This window comes from Triticum aestivum, chromosome 4A (assembly GCF_018294505.1).
Source record: "Triticum aestivum cultivar Chinese Spring chromosome 4A, IWGSC CS RefSeq v2.1, whole genome shotgun sequence".
NCBI lineage: Eukaryota > Viridiplantae > Streptophyta > Magnoliopsida > Poales > Poaceae > Triticum > Triticum aestivum.
The window spans coordinates 676,730,349-676,750,531 of NC_057803.1; positions in this window are offsets into that span (position 1 = coordinate 676,730,349).

Sequence of the window (20,183 nt, forward strand, 5' to 3'; positions counted from 1 at the left end):
TGTCATGCTATGAAATACGTCAGCAGATTGAAGTTGTGTAAACATTATTCTCTCTACGGTGGTATGTGGAATTTATTTTGCAGATCCGGACACTATCCTGGTGTTCACAATCTTCTATGATGTATTCGGAGGAGGAACCCTCCTTGCAATGTCGAAGACAATATGCGCACTGGACTCGTCGTCATTGAAGCCTGGTTCAGGGGCTACTGAGGGAGTCCTGGACTAGGGGGTGTCCGGATAGCCGAACTATAATCATCGCCGGACTCCAAGACTATGAAGATACAAGATTGAAGACTTTGTCCCGTGTCCGGATGGGACTTTCCTTGGCGTGGAAGGCAAGCTTGGCGATACGGATATGTAGATCTCCTACCATTGTAACCGACTCTGTGTAACCCTAGCCCTCTCTGGTGTCTATATAAACCGGAGGGTTTTAGTCCATAGGACGAACAACAATGATACCATAGGCTAGCTTCTAGGGTTTAGCCTCCTTGATCTCGTGGTAGATCCACTCTTGTAATACCCATATGATCAATATTAATCTAACAGGACGTAGGGTTTTACCTCCATCGAGAGGGCCCGAACCTGGGTAAAACATCGTGTCCCTTGTCTCCTATTACCATCCGCCTAGACGCATAGTTCGGGACCCCCTACCCGAGATCTGCCGGTTTTGACACCGACAGCGGGCGTGACATTAATCTAGGGAAGATAGCAGGAGCTGAAGCTGGCGCGGTGCAGCGTTGGCGTGAGGCGGAGCGCGGACGGTGGCAGAGAGCGACATCGTCTAGCTTCAAAGCTGAGCTCCTCGAGCTGATCTAGGGCGGGGGATAAGAACCACTCATCGAACTTGGGTTGGACCTTGCAGTTGGTACTGAACATGCGGATGTCAAGGCGTCTCGCTGGCCCAGGGTGCGATGAAAGGATCTTGGAGACTGCGGCCATGCATTTGCAATCCCCGTCGCAGAGGTAGCTATCGATGGTGAGGTTGAGCGGGACGTAGGCCCAGAGGGGGCGCCACCGCCGGGAGAGCAGGGCGGTCCGCACGGCAGATTTGGTGGGGAGGAGGCCGATGATGACGAGCATCATGTCATCGGGGAGGCTGCTGATGAAGTCCAGGCTCGCCGGATGCGGTTTTGGCTCGAGCGGCCTCCGCTTGTTGGCTGCCTCGCCGTCCATCTCAACCGGCGGTGACGCCGGTGTACACGTGTGCTGGTGTGTGTTGTGTGCTGGGTGTGCGCGAGTGCGTCCTTCTGTGCATGCCGCCGCGCAGTGGTGAATTGTGCGTGAGTGTGTCCTTCGCATGCAAGAAGTTTGTCCTCAATGCGCCCTCAATTTACTAGCGTGCGGGGTGCTACCCCGAGTGGTTTCAACTTTGTTTCCTTCACCGCGTGTCAGATGGGCCTCTAGTTTACTTATTTTCACCCACTGCCACATGGGCCTGCACACCAAGATACAGAACACGAGCTGACAACGCAGCATGTGGATTGGTTGACCGGTCAACTAAACAATATACATAGCTATACGCTGACACAATGAGTGTATAATCCATCGGTATAGAGAGTTCGAGTGAGAGGGGAGGCCCGTGAGAGATAGCAGAGAGAGAGAGAGAAAGAGCTACTCCCTCCGTTCAATAATGTTAGTTACAACATTTTTTAAAGTCAAGCTTTTGAAACTTTGACCAAGTTTATAAAGAAATTACTTATATCGGCAATACCAAAGATAAATGATAGTATGAAGTAAGTACATGTTGTGATGAATCTAATGATCATTCCAGATGTAAATGTTTTTTCCGCATATACCTAGTCAAACTTTTCTGAGGTTTCACTTTTCAAAACATCCATATGCTTATGGACATGACAGTCCCTGACGAGAGAGAGAGAGAGAGAGAGAGGGAGAGAGTGAAAAAAGTGTGTGTGCGTGTGTGAAAGAGACATGGACAACACATGATAAAAGTGGAGAAAAAGCGTGCGTGTCTTATGCAAACATATCACACATGCATCTTCGACAACAGAGGCAAGGTGAGGAGATAGTGTGTGGTTGTTTGGAACCGAGAGAGGAAGACCCCTAGCACGTGGCCAAGAGGGGTCTGACAAACAAGGGAGAGAGGTCGAGAGAGACGTACGGAGAAAATGCAGACATGGGGAGGAGAGAGTGTATGTTTGTCATAGAGAGATCCCTGGAGATCGTGATTGGACTACATGGGTGGGAGATCGAGTGACAAGGTGTGTGCACGATAGAAGATGCCCCGAGAGATACCGAGATAGATGTATGGATGAAAGGAGACAATACGTGTGTTCCTGATGGCTAGTAAGAGATAATCATACTTAGGAGGGGGCGAGTGCTTGCGCCTATGGCCCTGTTTGGATACTCTAACTCAGTTAGAGGTTAGGGTTAGATTCTAACCCTGAACTAACTCTAAGTAAAGAGGTTTTTGGATGGCAGGGTTAGATGGAGCGCGGATACGGCGAGGCACCTTCACGAGCGATGCGAGAAGGAGGGAGGGAGAGGACGAGAAGCTTCGAGGAAGTGGGGAGGGATCTGCTGCGGGGAGAGTGAGAGAAAAAAGTGTTTATTAGTGGTCCTGAGAAAAACTAACCCAAATAAGCACCTCTTGTATGGGTTAGTTTTTTGGATGGGTTAGATTAATCTAACCTAAACTAACCCTCCTGTTTGGATCTTTTTGGGTTAGTTGACTCCAAACTAACCCAAACTAACTCTAACCCATGGATCCAAATAGAGCCTATGATGGAGCGAGGGATTATGGTACTTAGGGGGGTGCGTGTCACATGGAGAGAGAACAAGGGCAGAGAGTGTTGGATGGGTCTATATGTATAGCACGAGCAAGACATGTGTATGTGTGAACCAGGGAGATATAAGGACCATTTGGCTTGCGTCGTGAGCATCTTTTGCGTGGCCTGGGGTTGTGGCTGGATTTCATGCATGCTTGTTTGGTTGCTACCCTGTGAAAAAGAAAGCCCGCCTGGGCTGGGTTTCCTTGCACTTTAATTAGCATGGCTGAACTCCAGACACTACAAGTAGCCTGGCCCAAGCGACCGATTTCGAACGCCTGGCCGTGCCTGGTCGTGCGGCCACGAGGCTAACAGCAACATGGATGGATATTAGCATTAAATAATTGATGCATGGATTGATTGATGGGACGTTGATGCTTTTCCTGGCCCAGGCATGAACCAAACGCTTCAGCACCACACAAGCCTGGCCAGGCAGAAATATTTTACATCTCACGTCCACACCAGGCAGTACCGACCATCAAGGCATGAGGGTCAGGTCATGAACCAAACTGACCAATAAAGTTTGAGAGAGATTGAGGAGCCCCGATAAGGCCGAGTGGTGTGTCAGATAGCTGAGAGGGGGAAAGAGATATTCCATCCACTCGATAATGCAGTGCATGTAAAAATTTTAGAAGTCAAACTTTGAAAACTTTGATCAGGTTTACGCAAATGTTATTTATATCTACAATACCAAAGATACATCATACAAAACTACATCTCATGGTGAATCTAATGGTATATGTTTTCCGTACTAGATGTAATTCTTTTTCTCCACGTACATCGTCAAACTTTGTGATGTTTGACTTTTCAATAAATCTATGTTCTATGGACGGAGGTGAGTGCCTCAGTCGAGACAGATCAAGTGCGTGTGAAGGAGAATGAGTGAGTGTGCAAAAAGAGTATGTGTGTGAAAGAGAAAGTGACAACAAACGATAAATTAGAGAGAGAGTGTGTGTTTTTTCCTTTCTTATGCGAACATATCACGCATGCATCTCCGAGATGGAAAAGCGAGGCAAGGAGATACACGAAGATAGCTAGTGTGTGATTGTTTGCAACGGAGAGAGACACCCCTGTAGCACATGTCCAATAGAGGTCTGGCCAACAAGGAAAAAAGGTCGAGAGGGACACATGGATGGCATGGACGCATGGGGAGGGAGAGAGGGTGCGTTTGTGATAGAGAGATCCCCTCGAGATCGTGAGGGGACTATATGGGTGGAAGATCGAGGGAGTGCGTGCGCGATAGAAAGATGCCCTGAGAGAAATCGAGATAGACCATGCACATGTTTGTGATGGAGACTAAGATTAGCTAGTCATATACATATAGGGGGGACTGCGTGTGCCTACAATTGAGTGAGAGACCTCATACTTGGCTAGCTGGGCATGAGATTGTGTGTGTGTGTGTGTGCGTGTGAGATGGAGAGAGAACGATGGAGAGAGATAGAGTTTTAGATGGGCCTATCGAGTGCGAGTGAGATATGCATGTGTATGTGTGACCCAGATAGATGGAGAGTTTGAGAGAGGGGGGGAAGAGCTCCGAGACGACATAGTGGTGCGTGAGAGAGTTACGGGCAAAGAGCCAAGGAATTTGTGTGCACGATGAGTGCACCCAAGATATCTAGCTTGGACTAGCTAGAGTATCATACATAGTGTGCGAGAGAGACCTATAGATGGTGTATATATGAATGCGGACTAGAAAGACCCCCCCCCACACACACACACAGAGAGAGAGAGAGAGAAAGGGAGAGGGACCAACAAGGTTTTTGTGTCGGATGCGTGCGATAGAATTGAAGATTGTCGGCGAGTGAGTGAGTGAGAGAGAGAGAGAATAGGAGTCCGGGAGACAGGGAGGTCGCGTTTTATGCATCAAAGACTGATATAAACTTGCATTCAAATATTTAAATTGGAGAGCATGTTATCTGCAATCCACACATGAACGGATATATGCGTATATCAAACAAGTTCATTAATTTGACTTTCAACATGTTCATGGAGTACTATAATACTGTACAACATGCTACTCGATTGAGGTGTTCAATTTTGGATTTAGTTCACTATTTTGACCTACTGAACGAGCTAGTTCATTGAATCGAGATATTTCATTTTGGGTTTGATTCGCGTTTTTGAGTAGGTCAACTATTTGTCATATAGTAAATCGCTAGCAACGAGCATGTAAAAACACATTACTCCCGAGCATCATCTCTCCATCTAAAAAAGAAGTGGCAAGATAATATTTCAAAATTTGATTCGAATCGACTTGGTAAGGTAGACGTGGATGCTCGTTCTCCCAAAATTTGAACACACCGTTAAACATCCTCTCTGCTCGGTGGAATTCGCCCGAGCAAATAAATGGGAGACGCGAAATTACCGTCCTATGTGGGACACGCATCAATTGGCCCGTTGTACATCGAGGGTAGGTTCGTAACTTCATACAAGCGCGCCTTCTCCTCGGCCGAAATGACATGTTCCGAATAATTCATAAACCATGGTCGTCAAAACACGCTCTCCTCGCCCGAATTCGCTCACGCCCACTATAGTTCAAAACACGCCCTCCTCGCCCGAAATCGCTCCCGCCCACTATTTGGGGAGAAGCAAAGTTACTCTATTATCCCCGACCCTCAGTACACAGACCCAAGCCGAGAAGCCTATAGGCAAGGGTAGAACTGTAACTCCCCCTCACATTTCAGACAAATGCGTCCGTAAGACATGGTTCCACTCCCCTCCCAATTCCCCCCCGCCCGCCCCCATTCATACCTCGTGGGTGCCAAATCACCTTCTCCCGAGCCGTGAAACCTCAGCCCCACCTCCATGGCGCCCCCACCGCACCAATTTCACAGCCGCCCTCCTCCCTAATGCCGGAGACGCTGTCCGATTGCCGTCGTGCACTGGGCCGTTTGCCTCTTACTCCGTGCTGCTGGTGCTGCCTCGACGACGGCGGCGTGAACCGTACAGAGCCGTTTCACCCCCGCCGTTGTTCACGGCGCCGGAGCGGCTCCAACTTCGGATCCATCAAGAGTCCTGGCGCTGCTTCCGCGTAGCCGGCGACCGTCGCGACATCGCTCTTTCCCTGCCGCCGGTCACCACCGCAACCGCGCCGGCCTCACCGACTCGGCAGCTGGACCTGCCTACTTCACCATGCCGCCAGATAGGTCGCACCCTCATCTGAAATCACTTTATTTAGGTGTCAGTTGTCTGAATTTTTATTCTGGGCCAATCGATTCCCAATGGGAAGCAGCACCCCTCGAGGCGGAGGAGCTCCTAGGCTGCCGGTTGGCTGGTGTCTAACGTAAGGGTGCGGGGCCGCAAGTTCGCCGCGGAAGCAGCGCTTAGATGACTATCTTTTAGAGTTGTGTGGGTTGAAGGTACTACCACCGCCGGATCTGGATGACGGGGAGTCTTTGTGGATTGGCCCGGGGGCGGCGCAACCACGACAGTGCGGTGGGGAGGGGAGTGGGGTTTTGGATGGGGCCACGGACGGTGGAGGCAAGCTGCTCTACCGTTGGTCGCTGGCTCTTCAGGGAACATTCCGAACAGTGTCAGTTGGGAGGCACAAGACGGCCATCAAGCCATCCGGCGTAGATCGGACAGTACCAAAATAAAATAAAATCGTGTGACCCCAATTTAGTCTTCAGTCAACAGACGTGTGACCACTCTTGTACCTTGCTGTTGATCTCTTAGTGTATTTCTTCGTATCAAAGAGATATGTCGTTCTTAACTTTATGCGTTATCTGCATCTTCAGACACACCGTCTTCCGACTCACCGCAGCTGCTCCAACAAGGGAAGCATACACCAGAAGGGAGCTACAGTCCCCACTCAACAGTTCCCTGCATCGAATGCGCGTGCCCGACATGGACAGCCACAACAACTGCAGGGCCATCGACAAGTTAGCACATGATGCTCACTCCTATGGATGGCAGCGAGATAGATTGTACCCTCATCTTACTTGTGTGCAACATTTATGGCTTTGTTATTCATCTAAGTACGGAAAATAGATCATCACATTTCACTATATATTCATGCCAATCTCTTATGGGTCTTGTTCAGGAGTTCACGCTGTTCCATAGTTCAACTAAGATACTTGTTCTTTAGGTAATGCTGTTCCATAGTTATCATCCATCAGCCAATGCTATCCCACAGGCTGGTGATTATAGTATTATACCACTTCTAGTATTACCTATGTTGTTCTTTAATACTTTTGTGTGCCATCTAGTTAATCTCAAGTACAAACGATACATATTCTGTAGCTTTCATCTGTGTTCTCCCTTTAGTTTATGAGACCTATTGCTACTAGTTAACCCCAGTCCTACTAGTTATGTTGTCTCCTACAGGCACTCATTTACATAAATCTAACTACTAGTTGTCTTCCATGCATGTCAGATATAATTGCACACACTGATATATCCACAAGAACCTCACGGAGCAATGTAAAGGCCAATAAACTTGATGTCAATGATACCCAATATGATGGAACATGTAAAGGCAATTCTTCAGAAGACTTGCAGAAAGATGATGAATCCTCTTCACCCCACAAGGTCCTTGCTCTAACTTGGCCTGTGATATGGGTACAACATGCATATAATGTCCTGGAGTGTATCTACTCTGTTGCAATGCCATGTGCTTAGCATGTTGATCATGCATGTAAATATGTCATGCCTTCCAGTTTTTCAGTACCTATTCCATTCATGATAACATGTTTTCAAATTCAAGTACTGTCATTCTACTCTATCGCAATGCCATCTGCTTAATTTTGACATCATGCTTCTGAATATCTTATGCATTGTTATTCATCAGTATGTACTTCATCTATCTGCCATACCATGTTTTTTTACATTGAAGTGATGTTCTAGTGCTCTATTGCAATGCCATCTTATTTTCCCAATCATACACGTGTATGTTGCCTTGGTTATTTCTGTACGTATTCCGCTAGCATATAGTTTTACATTCAACTAGTTTTTTTTGTTGTGTTGTCCTGTCGTATCCCTAGCTCTTACATCATACTCCCTCCGTCCGGATTAAATGTCGCAGAAATGGATAAAACTAGATGTATCTAGAACTAAAATACGCCTAGACCCGTCCATTTATTTCCGGATGGAGGGAATACATGTCAATATGTCATGCCTTTCTATTCTTCAGTACCTATTCCATCTCTGATGTAGCATGTTTTATAACTGAATCACCATTCTTCTATATAAGGCATGCAAGGGGAAGACGACTCTGTTAGAATCTGAAGGGTTACAAACCAGGTCTTTGCAAAAGATCCAAACGCCAGGAGATAATAAACCAACTCCATTTTTCATAGATACTGCTCCAGCACAGAGAAACCCAACTCCCACTGATAATAAGCAGATTCTAGTGGCCAAAAAACTAGTCCGCTCTAGTCCAGCAAAAGAATGTCAACTCCATTCTAAGAAGCATGTGCGTATCCTTGCATCATGAAATTTTATAGCATTCTGATCATATTTTCTACATGTTTCTTACCCATCTCTCTTTTAGAAAATAAGGTTAAATGATAGAAGACTTCCTCCATTGGGATCGTATTCGAGAAAAATATCTTGCGGGAATTCGCTGTGCTCCAATGCTGATGTAAGTACCTGTTGTAGATCACTATATTTTTACATCAACATGTATTTTGTTAATCGGCGTGAATCTAACCTTTATTTGATCTAAAATTAGTTGTAGCAAAATGTTAAAGGCGCCAATGTTGATTTTTGTAAGGAAAACTGCCTGGTAGTTTTGCATACTGAGTTGCATGAATGTACTATCTCATATCACGCACATTACTGAATTGTAGTGCTTCTCTGGTTGCCCATTCATTCATTGTATCAATGTTGCTTTCGTACTACCTTACCTGGCTGATGATAGCTGTGCCATACTGTGTTAATTTGGTGTAGGCTACTTGCCCAAACATTCGTTGTGTCAATGTTGCTTTCCTATTATCTGACTTGGCCAATGATAGCAATGCTAGTGTGTTAATTTTGTGCAGGCTGCTGAAGATAAGAAGACAAACTCTGAAAACAGCAAGGCAACCCCATTGTTTCTTTCCAGTAAATCTAGGCCAGGTAATATGGCAATAACTCATGATTAATCTGTTTGGTTCCCGTCCTAATTTATGTTATGATGCAGTGGTCGAGACACTCTCCACTGTCAATAATACAAGCCTGCCAAAATCGCCATCTGAATATGTTCAGTATCCTCTATCTCGAATGCAACGGAATAAATGTATGTTTGTGAACCAATTAATGGCTGAAGCAATGATGGAAATGGTGGATGAATCAGAGGCGCAGAGTCGTGCGACACAACAACTGATCTATGTTTTCAGAGACAGTGTAGCAAAGCAGAAAGAACTTGCCCACATGCTTATGGGCGTCATCTGTGCTGATCTTGCAGATTGTGACGTTGTAGATGGTTAGGTTCTGCTCATTTATTTGCACTGGCATCAATCTTTGATTGCCCAGTGGATGTAATTTCCTGTAATATATGCTGGATGTGCAACGTTATTCCCTGTATGCCGTACCTTTGCGTGATCGGTTTTGGTCCTGTGCATAATTGCTCATCGTAATGGGCTCAAATTATCTAATTTGGCCTAAAGACATGTACGAACTTTAGTGGGCCCATTAAGTTAATGGGCCGTTACTAGGCCGAAAGTTAATGCTCGGCCCTCTTACCTCCTGGGTCGTTAACAGGTCGACATCGAAGCGGGCAACAGGTGGCCCCAGTTTATTTCACGGGCCGTTAACAGGCCGTTACTAAGTTTGGGCTACATATGGCCCAACTATACTATAGGCCTTTAGCAGGCCGAAAGAGACATCGGGCTTGTACTGGACCATGAAGACCATGGGCCGCTAAGAGGCCGAAAGTCAGGTCGTATTGTAAATGGCCCAACTGTGTTGTGGGCCTTTAGCAGGCCGAAAGAAAAACCGGGCTAGTATTGGACCATGAAGGGCATGGGCCCTTAAAGGGCCAAAACTAAGGTCCGACTACAAATGGCCCAACTCATTTATGGTCCGTTCACAGGACGAAAGTCACACAGGGCCAGGAATTGGCCCAACACTTAAATGGGTCGCTAAAAGGCCAAAACTCAGGTCCGACTAAAAATGGCCCAACTAATTTATGGGTCGTCAACAGGCTGAAAGTGACACCGGGCCAGAAAATTGGCCCAACACTTAAATGGGCCACTAAAAGGCCGAAACTAAGGTCCGACAACAAATGGCCCATCAGATTTATGGGCCATCAATAGGCTGAAAGACACACCGGGCCGGAAACTAGCCCAACATTTAAATGGGTCGCTAAAAGGCCGAAAGATGTACATCCTGAAAATTGGCCCATCCATTAAACGGGTCGTTAACAGGCCGAAATCTCATCGGGCCGATATTGAGCCCAGATATATAGCGGGCTGTTAACGGGCTCAAACTGACGATGGGCTGCAATGGTGTCAAATCTTTAGCGGGTCGTTTATGGGCCAAATTGGCTCATCTCGTATGGGCCGTGGGCTTAAATGGACCTGACACAAGTAGGCCTTATATGGGCAGGCCTACTAATTTTTACTAGGTCGGCCTTTTCACAGGAATGGGCCTCTGTTGGGCCGTGCCACGTGTCGACGTACCATAGGCGTCTTCCGTCCAATGAGTGGTTGACATCTGTCCCAACGGTGAGCCGACACGTGTTTCCTCCAGCCAATGATGATTTTACACGTGGAAAATCCCCATTGGTCGGGGCTGTTAACGGGTTATCGGATCAAAAACCCGACCCGATAGCTTAACGGCGTTCCATTACGGTGGATGCCACGTGTCAGTCACCCTTGACGAAAGCACTTCTGTGACGCGCAATTTATCATCATGAAGTGGACACTTCCGTGATGATAATTTTGGTAATGTCATGGAACACTTCGACAACACAGGTATGACTATCTTGATTCTGTCATAAATTTGTCATGGATGTACATGCATGACAAAAAACGCGACCTACTGTGACAAACACGTATCATCACGGAAGTGTATTTTTTTGTAGTGTGTAGAGGCCCTCCGTGGTTGATTCCCCCTCAGGCAGAGTGCCGGTGAAGGCTCCAAGATGGGATCTCGCGGATACAGAAGGTTACGGCGGTGGAAATTGTGTTTCGTGGTGCTCCTGGATGTTTTCGGGGTACGTAGGTATATATAGGAGGAAGAAGTACGTCGGTGGCTGCCCGAGGGGCCCACGACACATGGGGCGCGCCATACAGGAGGGGGGGTGCGGCCCCCTATCTTGTGGGGCCCTCGGGAGCTTCATGACTTGCACTCCAAGCTCTCTGGATCATGTTCGTTCCAAAAATCACGCCCCCGAAGGTTTCATTCCGTTTGGACTCTGTTTGATATTCCTTTTCTTCGAAATACTGAAATAGGCAATAAAAACAGCAATATGGGTTGGGCCTCCGGTTAGTGGGTTAGTCCCAAAAATGATATAAATGTGTAAAATAAAGTCCATAAACATCCAAAAGGGGTAATATAATAGCATGGAACAATCAAAAATTATAGATACATTGGAGACGTATCAAGCATCCCCAAGCTTAATTCCTACTCGTCCTCGAGTAGGTAAATGATAAAAAAAAAACTTTTGATGTGGAATGCTACCTAGCATAATTCATAATGTAATTTTCTTTATTGTGGCATGAATGCTCAGACCCAAATGAATACAAAATAAAAATTCATATCGACGTAAGAAATAGTAATACTTCAAGCATACTAATCAGTCTGGATGTTGCTCTATCTTCATCACACAAAGTATTTAATCATGCACAACCCCGATGACAAGACAAGCAATTGTTTCATACTTTAATAATCTCAAACTTTTTAAATTTCACGCAATACATGAGCGTGAGCCATGGACATAGCACTATATGTGGAGTAGAATGGTGGTTGTGGAGAAGACAAAAAGGAGAAGATAGTCTCACATCAACTAGGCGTATCAACGGGCTATGGAGATGCCCATTAATAGATATCAATGTGAGTGAGTAGGGATTGCCATGCAACGGATGCACTAGAGCTATAAATATATGAAAGCTCAACAAAAGAAACTAAGTGCGGTGCATCCAACTTGCTTGCTCACGAAGACCAAGGGAACTTTGAGGAAGCCCATCATTGGAATATACAAGCCAAGTTCTATAATGAAAATTTCCCACTAGTATATGAAAGTAACAACATATGAGACTCTCTAACATGAAGATCATGGTGCTATTTTTTAAGCACAAGTTTGGAAAAAGAGATAGTAGCATTGTCCCTTCTCTCTTTTTCTCTCATTTTATTTTTTCTTTCTTCTTTTTTTTCTCTTTTTTTCTTTGGCCTTTTTTTTGGTCTTTCTTTTTTTTTGTAAAGTCCGAAGTCTCATCCCGACTTGTGGGGGAATCATAGTCTTCATCATCCTTTCCTCACTAGGACAATGCTCTAATAATGAAGATCATCACACTTTTATGGATTTACAACTCAAAGCTAGACCAAGATATGACTCTATATGAATGCCTCCGGCGGTGTACCGGGATATGCAATGAATCAAGAGCGACGTGTATGAAGATTATGAAGGTGGCCTTGCCACAAATACAATGTCAACTACATGATCATGCAAAAAGCAATATGACAAAAGTAATGTGTATCATATGAATGGAATGGTGGAAAGTTGCATGACAATATATCTCGGAATGGCTATGGAAATGCCATAATAGGTAGGTATGGTGGCTTTTTTGAGGAAGGTAAATGGTGGGTGTATGGTATCGGCGAAAGTTGCACGATACAAGAGAGGCTAGCAATGGTGGAAGGGTGAAAGAGTGCGTATAATCCATGGACTCAACATTAATCAAAAGAACTCATATACTTGTTGCAAAAATTTAGAAGTCATCAAAAACCAAAGCACTACGCGCATGCTCCTAGGGGTATAGATTGGTAGGAAAAGACCATCGCTCGTCCCCGACCGCCACTCATAAGGAAGACAAGCAATAAATAAAATTGTGCTCCAACTTCATCACAAAGCGGTTCACCATACGTGCATGTTACGGGAATCACAAGCTTCAACTCAAGCATTCTTTAAATTCATAATCACCCAACTAGCATGACTTTAATATCACTACATCCATATATCAAAACAATTATCAAGTATCAAATTGATCATAGCATCCAATTCACTTTCTATGATAGTTTTTATTATACCCAACTTGGATGCACATCATTCTAGGACCAACTTTATGATAATAGCAAATACCATGCTGTTCTAAAAGACTCTCAAAATAATATAAGTGAAGCATGAGAGAATAGCAATTTCTTCAAAATTAAGATACCACCGTGCTCTAAAAGATATAAGTGAAGCACTAGAGCAAAACTATCAAGCTCAAAAGATATAAGTGAAGCACATAGAGTATTCTAGCAAATTCTAATCAAATAGGCTTCTCCCAAAAGGTGTGTGCAGCAAGGATGATTGTGGTAAACTAAAAAGAAAAGACTAATATAATACACGATGCTCCAAGCAAAACACATATCATGTAGCGAATAAAAATATAGCTCCAAGTAAAGTTACCAATGAACGAAGACGAAAGAGCGGATGCCTTCCCGGGGCATCCCCAAGCTTAGGCTTTTGGCTATCCATGAATATCTTGGGGTGCCATGGGCATCCCCAAGATTAGGCTCTTGCCACTCCTTATTCCATAGTCCATAAAAGCTTTACCCAAAACTTGAAAACTTCACAACACAAAACTCAACAGGAAATCTTATAAGCTCCGTTAGTGAAAGAAAACAAAACCACCACATAAGATACTGCAATGAACTCATTATTTATTTATTTTTGTGTTAAACCTACTGTATTCCAACTTCTTTATGGTTCATAGACTGAATTACTAGCCATAGATGCATTAAAATAAGCAAACAACACACGAAAAACAGAATCTGTCAAAAACAGAACAGTCTGTAGAAATATGTAACTAACGCAAACTTCTGGAACTCTAAAAATCCTACCAAAATAGGAAGTCCTGGACAATTTGTTTATTGAACAGCATCAAAAATAATCAACGCAAAAGCACGTTCATGTGATTTAACAAAACTATATTCGTGCGTGCAAAGTTTCTGTTTTTCAGCGGAATCAAATCAACTATCATCGTGGGTTATCCTATAGGTTCTACTTGGCACAAACACTAATTAAAAGATAAAAACACATCTAACCAGATGGTAGATGCAAGATTTATTACTAAACAGGAGCAAAAACAAAAAACATAAAGAAGATTGGGTTGCCTCCCAACTAGTGCTATCGTTTAACGCCCCTAGCTAGGCATAAAAAGCAAAGATAGATCTAACGAGTGCCATCTTTGGCACTAAATTCATAAGTAGCACGCATGATAGATTCATAAGGTAATTTGACTTTCTTTCCTGGAAAGTGCTCCATGCCTGTGACACCCCCGATTCAATCGTACACTAATCATACACGCAAATGTGTACGATCAAGATCAAGGACTCACGAGAAGATATCACAACACAACTCTAGACACAAATTAAAATAATACAAGCTTTATATTACAAGCCATGGGCCTCTAGGGCTCGAATACATAAGCTTGGATACACAAGAGTCAGCGGAAGCAACAATATCTGAGTACAGACATAAGTTAGACAAGTTTGCCTTAAGAAGGATAGCACAAAAGCAACAACGATCGAAAAGGCAAGGCCTCCTGCCTCGGAGCCTCCTAACTACTCCTGGTCATCGGCGGTATTCACGTAGTAGTAGGCACCCTCGTGGTACTAGCAGTCGTCGTCAAAGGTGCCATCTGGCTCGTGGACTCCGTCATCTGGTTGCATCATCCGAGAAGAATGGAAAAGGGGAAAAGGAGGGAGCGAAGCAACCGTGAGTACTCAACCAAAGTACTCGCAAGCAAGGATCTACACTACAGATGCAACATTATCAAAGGAAGGCTGTATATATGGACTGGGCTGCAGAAATGCCAGAATAGAGAGAAAGCCTAGTCCTTTCGAAGACTAGCATCTTCTGGAAACCACCATCTTGCAGCAACAGGAGGGAATAGAGTAGCATAAAGTAAAGTAGTAGTAGTGTTATCAACCTCGGCCAGAGATCCTTTCTCGACTCCCTGCGAGAAAGCAATCCCAGAGCCATACTATCCAATTGTCATCACAATCCAATTCTCATCACCATCCAATTCTCATCACAAGTATCTAGTTCTAGTTGTATCGATCGGGATACAACTCCAAGTGTCCGTTACCGTAGGACAGGCTATCGATAGATGTTTTCTTCCCTACAGGGGTGCACCAACTTACCCACCACGCTTGATTAACTCCGGCCGGACACACTTTCCTGGGTCATGCCCGGCCTTGGTCAAACAATACGCCGCAACCCGACCTAGGCTTAATAGAGAGGTCAGCACGCCGGACTAAACCTATGCCCCCAGGGGTCATGGGCCATCTCCCCGAGAACTCCTGCATGTTGCGTGGGCGGCCGGTGAGCAGACCTAGCTACCTCCTTCAAAAAGGGTAGGAGCTTACCAGTCCAACCCGGCGCGCGCCGCTCAGTCGCTGGCGTCTAATAAGCATTGGCTGATGCATACGACGCAGAACGCCCATACTATGTCCACGTGATGGTTAGTGCTATCAGGCCAGAGGCCCCTCGGATCAAATATCCAAATCGTTAGTGTGTTGGTAGTGCGGTCACGAGCAGAGACTCACAAAAGATGTGACCCCGTCGCCCCGTCTCGAGGACTTGCGGCAAGGGCTAAGAATGCCCGGCCACGCCTCGTATTCAGCTCTCGGGTACCCTCCAGGTGAACCCGTCTCCACATCACTCGCGGGTACCCCTCAGGGTCGACCCGCCTTTCCAAGTAACAGTTGTAAAGTCCAAGTATCTGTGTGTCCAAACATCAAGGGGAAAACCCAAGGAATCACCCCCGGTGAATTCCAGTTGATGTAATCATCAAGGTGAACATAAGAGGAATCACCCCCGAGGTTCACACTTGAGGGGTTGCACGACAGAGTCGTCTCAGAAGTGGTTAAGGCGGAATCACCCTCAATGACCACGACCAAATAACTATACTACAGGGTTAACAACAGAAGTGATGTAGAGGTCTCACCCTCGGCACTCGATAGGAACCCAGTAGTGTCGAGCAACTAAGGGGAATGTGAGGGTGCGGTGTCGGGGCCTGGTCTTCGATCCCATTGATCGGGTCTTCGATGATGAAGCAGGGGCAACAAGGACAAGGTGTGGGGGTCACTGATGGATCACTAACCAACCTATACTAAGCAGTTTAGAATAAGCAGGTAGGTATCAATAAGCAGGTACAAAGCAGGCTATGCATCAGAATAGGAGCAAACATAACAGTAGCAAAATCTAATGCAAGCATGAGAGTATAGAATGGGCGATATTGGGATGATCAAAGGGGGGGCTTGCCTGGTTGCTCTGGCAAGGAGGGGTCGTCGACACCGTAGTCGTACTGGGTTTCGCCGGCAGTCTCGGGGTCTACCGGAAAGAAGTAATGGAGGGGCAACACAATAAATAATAGAGCAATCAAAGCATCACAAAAGCGTAACATGGCAATACACGGTGCTAGGGGTGACCTAACACGGTAGTAAGCGATACTGATGAAAGCGCGAAACATCCGGGAAAGTATCCCCGGTGTTTGACGTTTTCGGACAGATGAACCGGAGGGGAAAGTTGCGTGTTCGCTATGCTAGGGACGTGTGGCGGCCGAACGGACTGCGTATTCAGATTTGTCTCGTCATTCTGAGCAACTTCCATGTATAAAGTATTTTCATCCGAGCTACAGTTTATTTTAAAGGAATTTCTAAAGTTTAATGCCTTTTCTGAAATTACTAATTCGAAAATAAAACAGTAAAATACTTTTGCTACCTAGTGCTACACTAGTCTATGTGTATGACAGCGGGGCCCAGGGGGTTGGTCAACTGACTGGTCAATAGTGGAGGCGGTGGCCCACTTGTCATTGGCACAAAAATTAAACTAGTGTAGAATCAAAAGAGGTCCACATGTCATTGGGCCAACCAAGTTTACCTAACACTAAACAAATCCCAGCACTCATCCAAGGATGGTGGCTGGCTGCAGGCACGCACATGAGCATGCAAGGCATGCGTAGGAGCGCCGGATGCTCTATGTGCACGCATGCCTGGCCGGCTATGGCCCCAAGTGCAGCACGGCGAGCGTGTGTAGAAGGCCGTGGACTGGTCAGCAGAGGCAAATGCCGTCGGGCTCGGCAGCAGCAAAGCATAACAGTAGCAGCTAACACAGCCGCCGAGCCGGAAAGCAGCAGGGGGCAGCAAGAAGGGCAAGGAGCAGCCTAGCAGCAATATGCAGCGACAGCAGTGGAACGGAGCACAGCCTCGAGCGGGAGCAACAGCCGCAGCACAACAGCAGTATGGCGGCGACGGCAACGTGCAGTAGAGTAGCGAGCAGCAGTGGCACAAGTAGCAGGCAGGGCCGCGGGCGCGGCCAGAGGCGAGGCGGGGCACACGCCTAGGGGCGGCCAGGAAACGGCGGGCGCGTCGGGGCGTTGCGTGCGCGTGGACAGGGGGCGCGGGGGCGCGCAGAGCCGAGCTCTCTGTCATGGCGGCCAACGCGAGGGGCGGCCAAACGACGACAAATTAGAGGGGAAAGAAAAGGGGAACGGGGAGAGGAGCTCACATTGAGCCTGTAGGTGAGCAAAGCGGGCTCGGAGAGGCTCCGACAAAGCCGAATCGAAGACGGCGAGCGTCGAGATGCAGAGGCCGAGATGAGCTCAATGGTGACGCGCGAGGCCCTCCCAGCTTGCTCCGATGGTTGAAGTCGACGGAGAAGAGGACGGCGGTGCCTCTAGGCATCTTGTCGTAGCTCGGGGATGACCATGGCCACGGAGACCACGACGGCACGGCCACGGCTTCGCTCGGGGTTTGTGTTGTGAGGGAGAAGCGGCGCGAGAGGAAGAGAGGGAGAGCATCTAGGGTTCGTCCAGGGCACGGGGAAGGCCTTATAGGCGTCGACAAGGGTTGGATGTCCGACGCGTGGACATCGGCGGCGTCGACGCACGCTCTCTGTCCATGGTGCCTATATGAACAGAAGAAAGAAGAGGAGTGCTAAGTGGGCTGGGCTGTGCTGCTGTAGGCATTGGGTTAGAGTGCACAGTGAGGTTTTGGCCTTCTCTCTTTCTCCTTATCTGATTTCTTTAATTTTTTCTGATTTGCAAAATGTTAGGCCAAAAAGAGACTTTTGTAAAATATGAAATTGTGCTACATAAATACTTTGCAATATTTGGCAATGCTACAAAAAGTTTGGGAGGCGTTTGAATTGATTTGCATTTTTCACAAATGGAAAAGCATTTTAAAAATGCTGATTTGGAACTGCTTTAATTCCCAGGGGAAATTACCTATCTCAAATGATGTTGAATCACTCATGACATTTAGTTAGTGAATATTTGCAACCCAGCGGACATTTTTGTTTTATTGTTTGGAGAAATAATTTATTTGACTTTAATTTAAAATTGAATTTGAATTAGTTTTGAATCAAAGTGAGCTTAGCAACGGTAACAGTGATGACTTGGCATCATTGGTAGGGGATTACTGTAGCTTGATTATCCAGGCGTTACAATGCCTTTCTTTAAGGGAAATTGGAATCTAATGTTCCCTTCCTTCATATCAATAATCGCATCAATCGTTCTAAGAAAAGGTCTACCAAGAATAATAGGGCAAGAAAGATTGCAATCTATATCAAGAACGATAAAATCTACGGGCACCAAATTTCTATTTGCAACAATAAAAACATCATTGATCCTTCCCATAGGCTTTTTAATGTGGAATCCGCAAGGTGCAATTTTAAAGAGCAATCATCAAGATCATGGAAACCTAGAATATCACATAAAGTTTTCGGGATCGTGGAAACACTAGCACCCAAATCACGCAAAACACTCATAATATTTAATTCTAATCTTTATAGTAGGTTCCCACTCATCATTAAGTTTTCTAGGTATAGAAACTTCCAAATTAAGTTTTTCATCATAAGATTGCATCAAGGCATCAACAATATGCTTGGTAAAAGCTTTATTTTGACTATAAGCATGAGGAGAATTAACAATGGATTGCAACAAGGAAATACACCCTTTTAAAGAACAATTATCATAATCAAATTCCTTGAAATCCGAGATAGTAGGTTCAATATTATTAGAAGTTGAGGATTCTCCAATCTCACTTTTACCAAATTTAACATCAAGATCTAAAGACTCCGAATTTTTGGACGCCTTCTAGGCAAAGTTGATTCATCATCACTCCCATAATCATCAAAATTCATATTGCAAAACATAGATCTAATCGGAGATGCATCAATAACTTTAAGATCCTCATCATTATTTTCACGGAAACTAGAAGAACACGCTTTTATAAAGCTTTCTTTTTTAGCACACAATCTAGCGGTTCTTTCCTTGCACTCGTCAATGGAGATTCTCATTACTTTGAGAGACTCATTGATATCATGCTTAGGAGAAGAAGATCCAAGTTTAAGAGAATTAACATCAAGCGAAAGTCTATCAACATTCCTAGCCAAATCATCAACTTTGAGCAATTTTTCTTCAAGCAAGGCATTAAAATTCTTTTGAGAAATCATAAATTCTTTCACACTATTCTCAAAATCAGAGGTCATCTTATTAAAATTACCATAAGAATTACTGTACTAATTTCCATAATTATTAGAGGGATTACTAGGGTATGGTCTAGCATTAAAATTTCCTCTATAAGCATTATTTCCAAAACTATTCCTACCCACAAAATTCACATCCATAGATTCATTATTATTCTCAATCAAGGAAGACAAAGGCATATCATTGGGATCAAGAGGAGTATTTTTAGGAGCAAACATCTTCATAAGTTCATCCATCTTTCCACTCAAAACATTGATTTCTTCTATAGCATGCACTTTTTACTAGAAGATCTTTCGGTGTGCCATTGAGAATAATTAGCCATAATATTATCAAGCAATTTTGTAGCATCTCCTAACGTGATTTCCATAAAAGTGCCTCCCGCGGCCGAATCTAAGAGATTTCTAGAAGCAAAGTTCAAACCGGCATAAAATTTTTGTATGATCATCCATAAATTCAAACCATGAGTAGGGCAATTGCGAAGCATCAATTTCATTCTTTCCAAAGATTGGGCAACATGCTCATGATCAAGTTGTTTAAAATTCATAATATCGTTCCTAAGAGTGATGATCTTAGCGGGAGGAAAATACTTAGAGATAAAAGCATCTTTGCACTTGTTCCAAGAATCAATATTATTTTTAGGCAAAGAGAAAAACCAAACTTTAGCACGATCTCTAAGTGAAAACGGAAATAACTTCAATTTGACAATATTGTTATCCGTATCTTTTTTCTTTTGCATATCACACAAATCAACAAAATTGTTTAGATGAGTAGCGGC